We start from the raw sequence: 15,706 nt of genomic DNA, 5'->3' as shown, positions 1-15,706 counted from the left end.
AAGGATATCACTCTGTCACTCTGACCTCTTCTGCATCCCCAGATCTAGAAAGGTTAGAGCCAATAAGAAACAGAGCCCTTCTGTTCAGGGCCATGTGAACTACAAGAGTCATCTGGGCAGAGCAGATGCGGAAAAGATCTGAAATGGATACAGAGTTAAAGTGTTTAAATAAACTGGTCTGTCTTAGAAGCTGCATGAGACCAACTTGTGAGAAGTGACTGAAAACTTAGGAAATCAGGCTGAGATATTGCTCAGGAAGATATTCCCCAGTGAGAAACAATGGCTCGGCAACAATTAGAAAAAGAAAACCCCTTATGTTTGTACAAGTTGAAACACCTTAATAAAATGGTTGCTTAATTAATATTGTGTCTGCTATGTTGAAAGACTGAAAAAAAGCAACCATAGATGTGGAGAGACCAGTTAGAGGACTTTTTGCTGTGCGGTTTGGGTGAAAGGTGACTGTGCCCTTGATGAGAGCTGTGATAATGGTTATGGATAGATGTAGATGGATTTGTTATGTATTTTGCAGAGAGAATAAACAGGACCTGTTAAAATACTAGACACATATGGTGGGTAGAGGGAGTAATCACTCTCTGTTTACTGGTTGGGAGAGTGAGTGGGTGATAATGCCTTGTAAAGAGATGAGAAAGGCTGAAAGAAGGAGGAAGAATTGGATCAGCATTGAAAGGGGCTGGAATCAAGTTTTGGACTTGCTAAGGTAGAGATGCCTACAAAACATCTAAATGTAGATATCAAGTGTTCGGTTACATATTTAATTTAGAGCTTAGAGGTTAAGTCTGGGTGTGATATAAAATGGCAACCATTATTTGGAAGGACCTGTACACAGTAGGTTGCAAACAGAAAGCAGGTTTATATTTTCTCCAACTGGTCCTTTTAATTCCTTTCTGTTGAGTTGCTCTTTCCCTCCCGCTGAATGGCAAAATGGCATGGCTTTTAAGATAGTATCAGGCAACATAAAAATCCATTGTAGTTTCCAAACTATAAAAATTTCAGATCCTCATCCAATTTGAAACTTTTCCTCTCCCCCAAGCTGTTTTGTATTTGGACTCTTGAACCCCATAGTGGGACATGTCCTCACACTTTCAGTAGCTTATGATTGTTCTGAGCCTCTGCAGATTCCAAGGGGGTTGGGGGATAGAGGATAAATAACTGGTATGATTAAAACATGGGATTGGTGCCCTGTGGGTAGGGCAAAAATAAACAGCTGGTATACCCCTAGTCAATGCCCTGGTAGGAAACTTTCCTCAGCAGGACTATTTTCAAGGTAGCTCATGAAGTCCATATCTGGCACCTGGAAAACGTGTACTGTTGTCCTGAGTCTGTGAACTTGCAACACACCTCAACACAACCTTCTCTTAGAGTAAGTCTGGTAGTAGTTCCAGTGTTCTTCCAAACGTGTGTGCTTTGGCCCCATGTGGTGGTTCATGTTTGCAATCCCAGCATTTTGGGAGGCCAAGGTGGAAGGATTGCTTGAATCCAGGAGTTTGTCACCAGCTCGGGCAACATAGCATGACCCTGTCTACACACAAAAAAAAATATTTTTGAAAGAAACTAGCTGGGTGGGGTGGCATGTGTCTGTGGTCCCAGCTACTCAGAAGGCTGAGGTGGAAAGATTGCTTGAGCCAAGGAGGTTGAGGCTTCAGTGAGCCAAGATTGCACCACTGCCCTCCAGCCTGAGCAACAGTGTGAGACCTCATCTCAAAAAAAAAAGTGTGTGCTAAACTCTAAATACTTCTCACAAACTCCAACTCACACGGTTGAAGATGAGAGGGGAGTACCTCTCCCCTCCTTCATAGCTGTGTGGAAAACTTGGGGGAAATGGATAGCACACTGACAATTCCCTTTAAAGAAATTATTTTGAAAGTGGCTGCTTCAACCTCCTTTGGATCTGCCACCTTCCTTCACAGATTCAGAAGGCAGGCAACAGACCAATGCTGGCGGTACCAGTTTTATAATCCCTTAGCATGACCACCCCATCTGGTTTAGTATCTTCTCTAGGACGTAAGATACTTGCCTCGTATTGTGTTGCTCTCAGCCTTTGTGGCCTCTGCTCCAGACAGGAAAGCTCACAGATATCATAGTGTTATATAAACATAGGATTCATCTGGACAGAGATAGCATTCGAACTATAGGTCTGCCTAAGAACACTGAGGAAGAGAGAGAGAGAAGAAAAGGAATCTCATCTAGGGGATTCAAGGAACTCCGATATTTAGAGTTAAGGTACAGAAAGAATTTTACAAGGAAGTTTAAGAGAGATGAGGGGAAAAATACATGGTTGGTATCACAGCATTTTGAAAGGTAAAAGGCAAAGCAATATCGTGATAGATTTTTTTCTACCAGAGAAGAAGTTTATTTCTGTCACTGTTGATACTTGATAGATATAAGTCCATAAGTTAATGTCGGAATGGGCTGTAGCATTATGAGAAGATTGAAAGCATTGATGAACCAAAATATAAGCTGATTTTTTAAATACAAGTAAGTTGCTTTTAATTCATTAAATCAATAACAAAGTCTTACAAAAGAAAATTACATTTCAATCTTCAAGTTTTGTGGGTCAAGGAGGAGAAGAGAAATAAAAAAGCAGAAAGGAAAACAAAAACAAAAGCAGAAAATGATTAGAAGGGCGGCCAGTATTCATTTTCACTCTCAGATCTAAATGTTAGAACGTAATTGCTGACTCTTCTATTTGGTTTTAAAAGTTGACATTTGAGCTGAGACAACCGTTTCTAAGCTGAAGTAGAATTAAGCATATTGTATACTGACATTTTTCACTGTCCAAATAAGCTTAAAACGAATAATCTTAGAAATGTTTGTTTGGCATCAGTGAATATATAAATGAATTAAGGAATGTATGTAATATGTCTATACCTCAAACAACATGAAATATTTGAGAATGTATGAAAAGTCAAATTTATGTTTTTCCCCCTGCATTCCAAATAACAGCATCATGTTCTAGTTAAGAAATATAGTATAACTTAGTTTAACGTATTTTATACCCTAAAATGCTTTCATTATAAATTTTGTTTTAACTTTGTAGTTGTTCAAATTATTTTAACTTCTAGTGGAGACAACTATTGTGTATATAGTTTTAAATGGGGATTTAACTATTAGGATTAAGGATTAATTTCTACATTTGTTTACTTGCATTCTGTTCTTTTAAAAACAAGGGCTTCAACATAAGACAAAAGCGCGTGAGCAATACTTTGTGCATCATTGGAACAATTACTGTCTGTGAAGCCATTTTGGACCAAAAGATAATTTTTAGCATTTTCTAAACTCTAGGGAAAAAAAAGTTGAACTTTGGGACCCAGGAATTTCAACTAAGGCATCAACACTCTTTTTGTAAACAGTGGTAATTAGGGCTTTGCCAAGTAGGAATGGGGCTTTCTGCCACAAAGATATGCTTTTGTGATAATATAAAGTGGTAATTATTTCCATTCAAGGCTATTTTTAAGTTGTTTCCACCTGCTTGCATGTTTATGAAAATCATTTCTGGCCATGGTAAAGCTTGACCTAACTAGATAGCTGGCATAAACATCACCAATGATTTGCTCTGATAAACATGAAGAGAAAAATGTGATTTCCATTTTCTTTCAAATCCTTAATTGTAGGAATTCACATTTGAAATGTTATTATCCTTTGTTCTCAAATCACTCATTGGCCAATCATATATCTTGGTTTATTTCTGCAGATTTCCTACATGTGTGCTGCACTAGGACCAGTCACGCAGAAAGACTGGCTAGACTTTCAGTCTCGGGAGAATAGATCCAAGCATAAGTGGTAAATTTGAAGGTGGCTTGGTTAATGCTAAGTCAACCTGGATAGTTTAATTGCCAGGAAATAGGGAGGTAAAACCAAGTCGAAGAGTTGTCTATTGACAATGGGACCAGGATCAACGACCCCTGAGATTTCCAGGAGTCAACATAGTTTCACATCAACAGGAGTTAAGAATGGTATCCTTGGAGGTTATGTGGCGCCAAAAGAGCGAAGGTGGGAAGTTCAGCGTTAAAGAGTCTCTCCAGCCTGGAGAATGAGCAGCAGTTCCTAAAGGATTATGCTATCTTCTGATCAACTTTTGACATTTGACTTAAAATTTTAAACTTGCATAAGTAATTGCATGCACACAATAAAATATTCAAAAGGTTCAAACAGGTGTATAATGAAAGGGAAGTCCTTCTCCAAGCCTTCAGTTATCTTCCTCAGAAGAAACCACTGTCCCAGCAGCTCTGAATCCCCCTCCCAGAGATATTCCCTGTGCCTGAGCACAGTGCCTGTGTATAATTACAATTGTTTAATATACTAATTGTATCTTACTGGTTTGCTCTTTCTTTTCTATTTACCAGTGTGTTTTTGAGTTCATTTTTTATCCCCATTCATTTTAATGGCTTCTGTTACCTTTTTATCTGGTGGTTGGGGCTGTCAGTTTAACTCTATTTCATCTAACTCATTTCACTTAAATAAACTTTACCTTACATTTAAATTAGATCATATGTAGTTAGCATCTAAAAAATATCTGGCATGGATCAGGCTCTTCCACTTCTATTTGAGTGATATTGAGGAAGTTACTCAATTTTTCTAAGTCTCCTTTTTCTCATGTATATAATGGGGATACTATCTGCCTGACTGACATGGCCAATATGACTGCTATCTATCAAATGTGTGCTCTCTCTTTTACACTAGAGAGTTATATCTGGGAAGAAATAGTACAGCTGGAGGCTCCATTTGCTGGTGCCCATTATAGTGTTATCATGTGACTAAGTTTTGCCAATGGAAGATGAGAAGTAATGATATAGGTCAGTTCAAGCCAAGGCAATTAAAACCGCAACTACACACTAAATCATATAATTGGGGTAAAGGGCAAATAAGACAACATAAGGAAAACATTTAGGGCATAGTAATGCTAAGTAAGTGGTATTTATTATTATGAGTATTATAACCCACATTTGGCACTCCATATGAATAACCTGTAGTTTTTCCTGTATCAACTTCAATAAGAACACAATACTTGGTCACATGCTTCAAGGTCAAATGCAAGTCACAATGTAGATTTTAATTGCAGAAATAAAAGAGCAAATTTACATTGCACACGTCATAGCAAAGAACTTAGTAACAATCTCCATTAGACCTTTTTTCTCCCAGAGAGTAATTCTTCAGCTGCCAGCCTAGAGATGTTTTTCTTTCTTGATATTTTCCCCATAAATCTCTAAGTTATACTCTATTGTCCCAACAAATTCAGATTCCACTTAAAAAATAATCTCACTTGAAGAACTTCTGAGGTCAACTGGACCCGCCTTCCTTAAAAGGCAATTTGTCAATAACCCATTGTTATTCAACCTGATTTTTGATGGTCTCCATTCTTAGCTAATCATAATATCCAAATATCCAAATATTTACCCAACATTACTAGAGCCTATACCTAGAAGGGGATTTTTTTTTCTAAGAGAAATATTCTCCCTCCTCACCCAATTTTCTTGGAATTTTAAATGAGTTTCTCATTTGACTCCTGGTTGCATTAAGGAAATGGACCATATTTGGAGATTCTCTCCTCTTTCTGACTAAAATAGCCCTAGAGAAGCCTTGAGTTGCCTCATTAAAGATAGCATCTGCCCACCAAGCTATTTTTTTTAGAGTAACTCTGGTCTTTGCTTGTGTTTGGTCCATTCTTTATCCTCTTCAAAAAAATGTAGCTTATGGACATTGTCCCTGCATATGTTGAATTTGGTCTCAACAACGTACTCCTTCCTTCCCTGTCCTGGGAAATTCCTGTCTTTGTATTCTTGATGATGTTCACCTAAGTCTCTTCATTGAAATTCAGCCTCACAGTCTACCCATTTCACTAAACCTGGAAGACATGATTCCTATTCCTGTCCCCTGAACAGCACCAACCCTCTTTACATATACTTAATGAGTCTTAGTTCTTTCAAAGGAGTTATCATCCAACTAACATCCAGTGTGGCTAAGTCTACCAGTCTGTGGCACAATAGAGATACCACACTATACCTGTGACTAACCATGAGGCAAGTGTGGAAAACACCGAAATTGTTTTATAATATTCATCCCTTGTTTAATAACTGTCTTCATCAATATACTGTAAATTATGCATGGGATGAACCGTGTCTGAATCATTCCTTGAAGTATCCTCAGAATCTAGCACAGTACCTCAGGTATATCAGGGGCTCTGTAATGTTTATTAAAGGAATAAACAATATAGATAACCTATAAGTGAAAGATTAAATCGTCGAATATGTGTTTATCAAAACAAAATCCATACTACATTTAAAAAAATCTAACTCATACTTAATAATTACTACCTTTGTAAATTTAGACAAACTGCTCTTTAGTTCTCAGCGTCCTTTTCTCTAAAATGATGCAGTGAAAAGTAGAGTGAAAGAAATTAGAACATCACAAAAATGCTATCTCAATGTTAGAGATTGTTGTTTTCATTTTTATTGGCAATAGGAGGCTGACAGATGAATTATTACAGTCTAGGATATTAATCATTTCCACTCATGTCTATTGCATTATATGAGAAGTAATGTGTCTCAGAGACAACTTTATAGGAGCTCATTGCCTAGCTCATTGCCCCTGACTTGCTGGACACAGAGGAAAATCACATATTTCCATTCTTTGTCTTTAAAATGAGAAAAATGCATGTCTGCTTCCTGGTTAGGTTACATATATCAAATCAAGTACTCCTAATTTAGTGTTTATCAGTTCCTCCATCCTAAGATTTTCCTTGCCCAGTTTCCTCTGTGGTTAAAAGAAACTGGCAACTATTTTAGTCTCATTTTAATCTGTGTTTCATATTTTAAACCTGCTGTTTTATATTAAAATGTAGAAACAAATAACTGTTAAAAATTTATGGAATTAATCTAATGCAGGGGTAAAAATTCTGTTCTTGTTGTTAACAAATTCTTACTATTAAACTCCTAAATGAACTATTCCTTGAACCAAAAGTAACATAAGTATGTTGTCACAAAATATTAAAAACAAAATCCTGTAAAGCAGCCAGTGATGGGTTTCCATCCACATAGGGTACCGAGGAAACTTCCATCATTTATTAAGTACCTATAAAGTGAGGGTCACTTCACTATAAAGTGGAGGTTTAGATACATAATAGGCAATGTCTTCAAGGGAGTACCCAAATCTCAGACTCTTCTTATCCTATCAAGGTTGCTAGAGAGTTTTATATCAGTAGAAAGCCTCCCTCACTGTAGCAATGGAATGGGCAATGGAAAACCTCCCTCAAAATCACAGTGGGGCTGGGTGCGGTGGCTCATGCCTGTAATCCCAGCACTTTGAGAGCCCAAGGCAGGCAGATCACTTGGGGCCAGGAGTTTTACACCAATCTGGCCAATAGACTGATGAAACCCCATCTCTACTGAAAATACAAAAATTAGCCGGGCATGGTGGCACGTGCCTATAGTTCCAGCTACTCCGGAGGCTGAGGCAGGAGAATCGCTTGAACCTGGGAGGCAGAGATTGCAATGAGCCAAGATCCTGCCACTGCACTCCAGCCTGGCGACAGAGCAGGACTCCATCAAAAAAAAAAAAAAAAAATTACAGTAAACACTTTGTGGAAAGGAACACCCTGGTCTCTTAAGACTAAAGGTCATTCCTAGTGGAATGCTTTAAGGTAATGGAGGATGATGAAAGCTAAAACATCAAATGTGTTACTTGAAAGCTGGAGATCCAGGAGCACAGTTATGTGACAGCTGGAGACGGCAAGATAGGCAGTGCTCTGGACAGGAGCCAGAAGCACCAGAGTCCTTGACTCCAACATAAGGGAGCTCAAACAAATCAGTAAGAAAAAACAAACAAACAAAAAAAAACCAATCCCACCAAAAAGTGGGCTCAGGACATGAATAGACAATTCTCCAAAGAAGATATGCAAATGGACAACAAACATATGAAAAAATGCTCAACATTACTAATGATCAGGAAAATGCAAATCAAAACCACAATGTAATGCCACCTTATTCCTGCGAGAATGGCCATAATCAAAAGATAACAAAACAGCAGATGTTGGCAAGAATGCAGTGATCAGGGATCACGTCTACACTGCTGGTGGGAATGTATACTAGGACAGCCACTGCGGAAAACAGTGTGGAGATTCCTTAAAGGACTAAAAAGAACTCCTTAAAGAGCTATTGTTTGATCCAGCAATCCCACTACTGGGTATCTACTCTTAGGAAAATAAGTCATTACACAAAAAAGATACTTGCACACTCATATTTATAACAGCACAATTCACAACTGAAAAATCTTGGAACCAACCCAAATGCTCATCAATTGAGTGGATAAAGCAACTGTGGTGTATATATACCATGGAATATTACTCAGCCATAAAAAGGAATGAATTAACAGCATTTGCAGTGATCTGGGTGAAATTGGAGACTATTATTCTAAGTGAAGTAACCCAGGAATGGAAAACCAAACACAGTATGTCCTCACTGATACATGGAAGCTAAGCTGTTAGGACTCAAATGATACAATGGACTTTGGGGACTTGGAGGGAAGGGTGGGAGGGGGACAAGGGATAAAAGACTACAAATAGGGTGCAGTGTATATTGCTCAGGTGATAGATGCACCAAAATCTCACAAATCACAACTAAAGAACTTACTCATGCAACCAAATACCACCTGTACCTTAATAACTTATGGAAAAAATAAGAAGTTGATAGGGGGAGGGCGAGTGGTCAGAATCCCATTGGGGCCTTTGAGTAGGTCTTATGAAAGGAAGGAGCCTAGGTGATGGAACCTTGAAGAAGTGACCTGACTTCCTTGGGGACAGACCTCAACAGAACTTAGAATTCTGGTAACTAGGCACCCACATTCTAGGGATAGCCCCATATCCAGCCATTGGTGGGGATGCTCAAGACAGCAAGATGTTCTCCTGCTGTATCTCAGTTTGTCTATGTCCTTGTCTCGACAAAGGCCAAAGTGAGAATCTTTCCAGAGACTGCGGACATTGGCTGAACCCTCACCATCGACGCCTCTGGCCATTTGGCAGAAGGCACCCACAGGTAACACAGGGCAGCCCAGTGGCAGGCCCTTCCAGGCCAGGCCTCAGCTGTGATCCAATCAGGGCTGTCCCATACCCTTCCCCATCACCATGTGTTTTAGGGAAGCAAGAGATGAGGGGTCCTCCCTGGACAGGAGCAGGTTGTCAGGGGTTAGGAGCGAGGTGAGTCTGTCAGATTCATACTCTGGTCATGGCTGGCAGGATGGGAAAGGGAGTGTTGGGGACAAAGCTTTTCTTTTCATGTGTTCTTCCTGAGACTTCAATCTGTCATCTAGCTTCCTCTCTGACTGGAGATGCTCTGCAGATGCTCCTATGTGCCTGATCTTGGAAGGAAAGTTCTAATCTGGGTGACTGCCTGGGGAAACAGCAAGGCTGGCCATTGATGCCTCTTGGCCTGGCTTTTGGACACTCTCTTTTCAGAGTTCCATGCAGCATATTAAGCAGGAGTTGTTGGATGGATTCACCTTCTCCATCTCCTTCAAAGAAGGGCAGGCGTACCATGTCACCAACCATGATCAGTGGTGCTCTAGGGTGAGAGTAGGCACCGAGTGGTCCCCACAGACAGCCGCCAGAGAAGACCAGGGTGGACCCAGGACATATAAATGAATATGGGAATTCCCTGGGCTCTCTCCTAGGGCTTTCCCAATTGAGTAACCCACTGTCTCCTCCCAGAGGAATCTGCCTGACATTATTCCCCAGTGGCAACTTGATTACATGCAAAATCCCTTTCACCACTTTGTAGGAAGATCAGAGAAAACACCATGAGTATCTCTGCTTGTTGCCACAGTTTTGTTTTAACTCCCCACCCTAGATATCTCATATAGCACACAGCTCCATGGCCCTGCTAGACATCCTCCAAGACTCACAATCCAACATTTACTGGGGAGGTTTTTACACAAAAGTAGGGGGGTTACACAAAAAAGGAGGTGAAGCTACTCCATGCATTTGTCTGTAAAGGGTCATCCCACAGAATTCATCCCTCTAGCCCCATCAGGGAGGAGCCCCATCAGGAGGTGCCCTCACATGGCATCATACTATTCCTTAAGGGAAGCCATTTCCCATAGCGGGTCAGCCTCTCAATGCTGTTGGATCCTGTCATAATAAGATTCCATTTCCATGTAGCCATTCTGCAGGGAGCATCCTATGTGTGTCCTAATAGGCTGGAATAGTTTCCCAGGGCTGCCATAATATGGCACACAGACTGAAGAGCTTAACCACAGAAGTTTAGTTTCTTACAATTTTGTAGGATAGAAGTCCAGCAACAAGCTGTCAGTCTGGGGTGGTTTCTCTGAGCCCTCTCTTCTTAGCTTGGAGATGGCTGTCTTCTGTCTCTGTATTCAGAGGGTCTACTTTTGAGCTTTTTTGTGTCCTAACCACCCCTCCTTATAAGACCTGCAGTCATATTAGATTAGGGTACACATCAACAAACTCACTTCACCTTAAAAAAAAGAACCTATATCACAGACACACAATTTAATAGAGGCAGAGTCTGGATTCCAACCTATGCTGTTCCTGATCTTATCCATGATGTTATTGCCCCAGTTAACATCTGGCAGGAATTAATGTATCAGACTGCTTCTGTCACCCAGCCAGAATCTAAGAGAATAAGACATCAGACAGGTTTATTTGATGGAGGTATAAAGTGAAGAAAGAAGGGAAAATGGAGATGTATCATATGGGTATGCTACACAGAAAGTGCATATAATTGTCAAATAGATTATTCATTTAGCTCCTACCAGTTTTTGCTTCTACTTGTCTCCTGGTCTAAGATTTTGATGTTGATAAACCTGCCTCTCTTCCTTTCTGCCTTTCTGCCATTTGACAGCTCCCTGGGCTTTCATATCTGCATGTTTTCAACTTGGCTTGTCCTGTTGAGCCTGTGTAACCCAGTCCCTCCGAATGTTCTCTGGATGGGGTGGCAGAGCAGCTAATATTAGGCAAATATTTCTATAACTCTTTGTAGTGTGCTGTAAGAGTAGATACATGTGAGAACTTCTTTTCAGGCATGCATTCTTCTTTTCCTCCACCAGCCAGGATCAACACACTTGAAAGACTCGAATTTGTCCTCTTCTGCTGTGCATTCATCAGTTTATGTGATGCACAACACATACATTTTAAGTGTTCTTAAAATTTTAAAATATAGTTTTGATAAGAGGTCTGCTTACTTGATTTGCAGAATCTTAACAAAATGGCTACATGGGGTCTATCAAGGCTACATCTTCTGAGGAGATTCATTAACTTAAGACATTATGTTAAAAACAAAAATATAGAATCTGAGAATGGCTGCATTATGTTGTGGACTCAGGAATAATTATGTACATTTGCATGTGCTGCAGAGTAGTCTTTTGATATCATTGTCCTTTGCTATTCAATCCTGTTGAAGGATTAGTAAGAGCTCTAGAGGCAGCAGCTAAGGCAACCATCTCTCTGCTTACTGGTTTCCAGATCTATTTTCATACACGATCCAGATTCTACTGATGTTCTTCTATTAGTCCTAGGTTATTATTTCATTCTCAGCTGTAACATTCACTTGTTTTGTATCAGTATTGAAGAATCCTCAGTTCTTGTTTTAGTTAAAAGTTCACTTTAATTACAGATCTTTAAACTACTAACATAGAAAGGAAATTGCTTTCTTCCAGTGTTTTTGGGAAACACCTAGATATAGCTTTATATCTGTTTGTTTATTTTGCTCACCTCTGAAATTCTGAGCCATGGATATATTTAAAAAGTAAATTGTAAATTTTGGTTTTTGTGTTTCAATAAGCTCCAGTAACTCTATCCTTCAATATTATCATCCAGCGAAAGGTAAGGGGAAAGACATAAGGGCAAACGATATGTGTAATGGAGAAAAAGGCACTGATAACAAGGCAACTGAAAGGTGACTGCACTGGAATCCAGCTTTCATAAAAGTGAGCCCCTGTGCAGCCAGCCTTGCAGGGACACTAATATGCAAAGGACCAGCATGATTGACAGTAGCATGACTCTCAACTCAGTCCCAGAGTTTGACATAAATGGCAGCATCTTTTAATTGACTTCCATGCCTTTCTGTCATCATCCTTCATGAACAAGCTGGCTAAAATAATATTCACAGCCACCAGGGAAAAGCACATGAGGTATCATCTTGACAGTGTTCATTTAAGAGATGTAACTGTAAAATCCAACCATTTTACATTTCTGCATTGATGATCTTGCTGCCGATGGACCAATTTCCCTTGACAAGGTTTTCCAACCATCTCTAGAATACACGTATTCATTTTCCAGTTTATATACTTTTTATTACTTAAAATATGATATAATTTTTATTTTGCCAGCTAATACAATACATATATTTTCATTATAAGATAAGCTAAATGAAACAGACTAAAACATTACAGATAAGCCTAACACCCCCTTATCTACCCACACCAACCCCAGACACTTCTCCAAAGGGACTTTCATCTGTTAGCTTTCTGTCCTTCATACATTTACTATGAAGTCATGTGTGTCTCTACATAGAAATTATGTAGACTTCTTTTTTTACAGGAATGGCATCAGATTTTATGTATTGCCCCTTGTTTTGTGTTGGAGATATTTTATGTCAGTATATACGGATTTACCTCAATTAAAATGATGAATAATATTTCTAATATAGAAATGTACTTTTAGATGGTTAAAAAATTACATAAATGGTGTTTGGTACATAGTTCCTGAGTACCATGACAACACTGTTGAAATCAGTGAGGTACATCTGTATGTAGTGAAATGAAAAGATCTCTAAAGCACAGTGCATGAGAAAAAGAACAATTTGTACATTATGATTCAATATGTAAGAATTTTTAAAAATGCATGTTTATGGGTGGGTGGGTGTGTGTGTGAGTACACAGACAAAGGAGGAAGAATATATCCTAAACTGTTAAAGTGGTTTGTTTTATTTGAGTGTTGGCTTTAGATTTTGGCATGTGTTTTCATCTTTATCAATGTCTTATTTGATGTATATTGGCAGCATTTTGGAAAGACTTAGCTGGGGATAGCTAGCCTGGTGAAATATTAAACCAGAAATTACTATGTATTTGTTTCATGCTCAAACATCCACAGATCATACATATTTTATTGTATTTATTTTATTCAACAATACTGAAAATGAATCAAGCTCTATCTCCATGCCAGCTGCTATGTAAATAAGTAAATAAGTAAAACTGTAATGTTTTTCACCTTCTACAGTTTTCCCTGAGTTAGCTGCTTATTGGCGTCAGTTGGTGGCTGTTATTAAACATTAGGATTTCTGTATCAACTAGATTCATTAAATGATGATTTCATATAAAAAAGAGTTTCTACTTTCAACCCTATATAAGAGACAGAACAGAGGGAAAATTATCGTAGCTCATGTGGCTTCTTAACCTTTTGTAACCATAGATGATAAGTTGGAATGTGTGAGGTTCAAAAAATGTTCCAGTTTGGAATTGTTTTTATGGATCATTAAAAGCAAAGTTGGGAAGTACAAAACCATGTGGACTTTCTTATATAAGTAAATGTGGCTTTTCACATTGACCCTGTGGTAAGCTAAATTTTGCTTTTATTATGTTATTCCAGGTCCCACAAATTGTCAGAACTTTGCAAATGTGTTTCTAATTCCCCGCCAGTTTATTAGGTAAAGATCATCCGATATCATCTGAGCAGCATTAACCTCCAGTGGAATATATTATTCTTTTGAATTTATTAATTTCTTCAAGATTCCAACTTACACAGCTGCAATACTTATATAACTAGGATAACTAAACTGCATTTACTGTTAGCAGATAGTCTCTCTCTCTCTTTCTCTATTGCACAGTACTAACAAGGAGACATAGGCAACTAATCTTAGAACTGTTCTACTGCCCACTTAAAAGTCAGTAAAAGTGATAGCAATAAGAATTCAAAAAGAAATCCAATTCTTTTAGGAGAATCTAATCTCCAATAGTCTGGAAAAATAGTTTAAACAGAGATGGACTAATGAGAACTAAATTTGGTTCAGAGTATGGTTCAAAGATCTGCTCAGATATGGGCACTCACTGTCTTCTCCCTTTCCTAAACAAAGTGGGCTGTCATTCCAGCAATCCTGCCCACCATAGGGTATGGCCAGGTGAGTAGGAGGATTCAGAGTGAGGATCTGCAGAAGAGACACAGAATATTGACTACAGCTTACTTTTCTCTAAACGTGCTCATTTCTAGTATTCCTGTTGTCATGCTCAGAACAACACCAAATGAACTGAGAATGGGAAAGAAGAATGGAGGCCATCAACCTTGGCCAAGACAAGGAAATATTACAAAGGGAGATGAACTTCGCTGCGTTATAAAAGTAGTGAAGCATTATGATTCAGAACACAGGCTTTGGGCTAACTTTCATGCATGGAATGACATGGAAGGAAGGTCAGTTGCAAATTGCCTTTTTCCTTTGGCTAGTGTTTGCATGGAACATCTTTTTCCTTTTTTTTTTTTCTTTTTTACTTTCAATCTATCTGTGCCTTTTTATTTAAGAAGTGATTTTTGTAAAAAGCATACAGTTGCATCAGTTTTAATCCAATCTGAAATATTCTGTCTTTTAATTGGAGTGTTCAGTACATGTACATTTAATGTAATTATTGAGATAGTTGGACGTAAGTCTATTATCTTCTTATTTGTTGACAAATTTTTCCATCTATTTGTTCCTTTATTTCTCTTTTCTTGCCTTCTTTTGTATTAATGGAATATTTATATTTTATTTTATCTTCTCTATTAGCTTTTTTGGTTATACTTTGGGATTCCTTTAGTGTTTTCCTAGAAATTGCAAGTGCATTGTTACATTATTGGTCTAAGTTAGTAATTTTGCCAAATCCCTCAATATGTAAGAAATTTATAACAGCATAACTTAATTTATACCTCTTACTTTGTTTCCTACTGTCATATATTTTACTTCCAGAAATTATAAACCCACAAGACTTTTTTTTTTTTTTTTTTTTGAGACGGAGTTTCACTCTTGTTGCCCAAGCTGGAATGCAATGGCGTGATCTTGGCTCACTGCAACCTCCGCCTCCCGGGTTCAAGTGATTCTCCTGCCTCGGCCTCCGAAGTGGCTGGGATTACAGGCATGTGCCACTACGCCCAGCTAGTTTTGTATTTTTAGTAGAGATGGGTTTCCTCCATGTCGGTCAGGCTGGTCTCGAACTTCCGACCTCAGGTGATCCGCCCGCGTCGGCCTCCCAAAGTGCTGGGATTACAGGCATGAGCCACCACGCCTGGTAAAGACATTTTTATACTTGTGGTTTTCATTGGTTAATATTCATTTATTTTTACCCATTTATTTACCCTATCAGGAGTTGCTGCCACTACTAGAATTTTTTGGTTTTGCTTCCATCTGAAATCATTTTTTTCATTGTTCTGCTGACAATCAATAAACTATCTCAAATTTTGTCTGAGAATGACTTATTTCAACAAATATAGAATTCTAGCTCAGCACTTTGAAGATGCCTTTTCATTGTCCTAGGTTTTCCACAGTTTCTATTGAGAGGCTATAATCCATTTTTACTGTATTTTTTTCTTAAAAACTGTGTGTCTTTTTTGTTTTTTTTTTTCTCTAGATGTTTTTAGTATTTTCTCCGTATTTTGATGATCAGTAAGTTGATGTATGCATGTAGGTTCAGCTTTCTTTTTATTTACCTTGCCTGG

At 38.6% G+C, this 15,706-nt stretch overlaps 1 protein-coding gene across 3 annotated transcripts in view; it reads left to right on the top strand.

The window, feature by feature from the left end:
- The first annotated feature begins 8,883 nt into the window (after positions 1 to 8,883).
- Positions 8,884 to 15,706, top strand: part of RERG (RAS like estrogen regulated growth inhibitor) — a 126,583-nt gene continuing 119,760 nt past the window's right edge. Inside the window, exon 1 of one of the 3 annotated variants that reach the window (XM_031001120.3) lies at positions 8,884 to 9,047. The gene's annotated coding sequence lies outside the window, so the exon portion shown is untranslated. Of the gene's footprint in view, positions 9,048 to 14,233; positions 14,432 to 15,706 lie in introns of those variants that run through there. The other 2 variants (XM_031001122.2, XM_055358735.2) reach the window with 2 other exon arrangements.

The sequence above is a fragment of the Gorilla gorilla genome, chromosome 10 (genome assembly GCF_029281585.2).
Source record: "Gorilla gorilla gorilla isolate KB3781 chromosome 10, NHGRI_mGorGor1-v2.1_pri, whole genome shotgun sequence".
Lineage (NCBI taxonomy): Eukaryota > Metazoa > Chordata > Mammalia > Primates > Hominidae > Gorilla > Gorilla gorilla.
The sequence above is the reverse complement of the archived record's forward strand: the minus strand, read 5'-3'. Positions and strand labels throughout refer to the sequence as shown.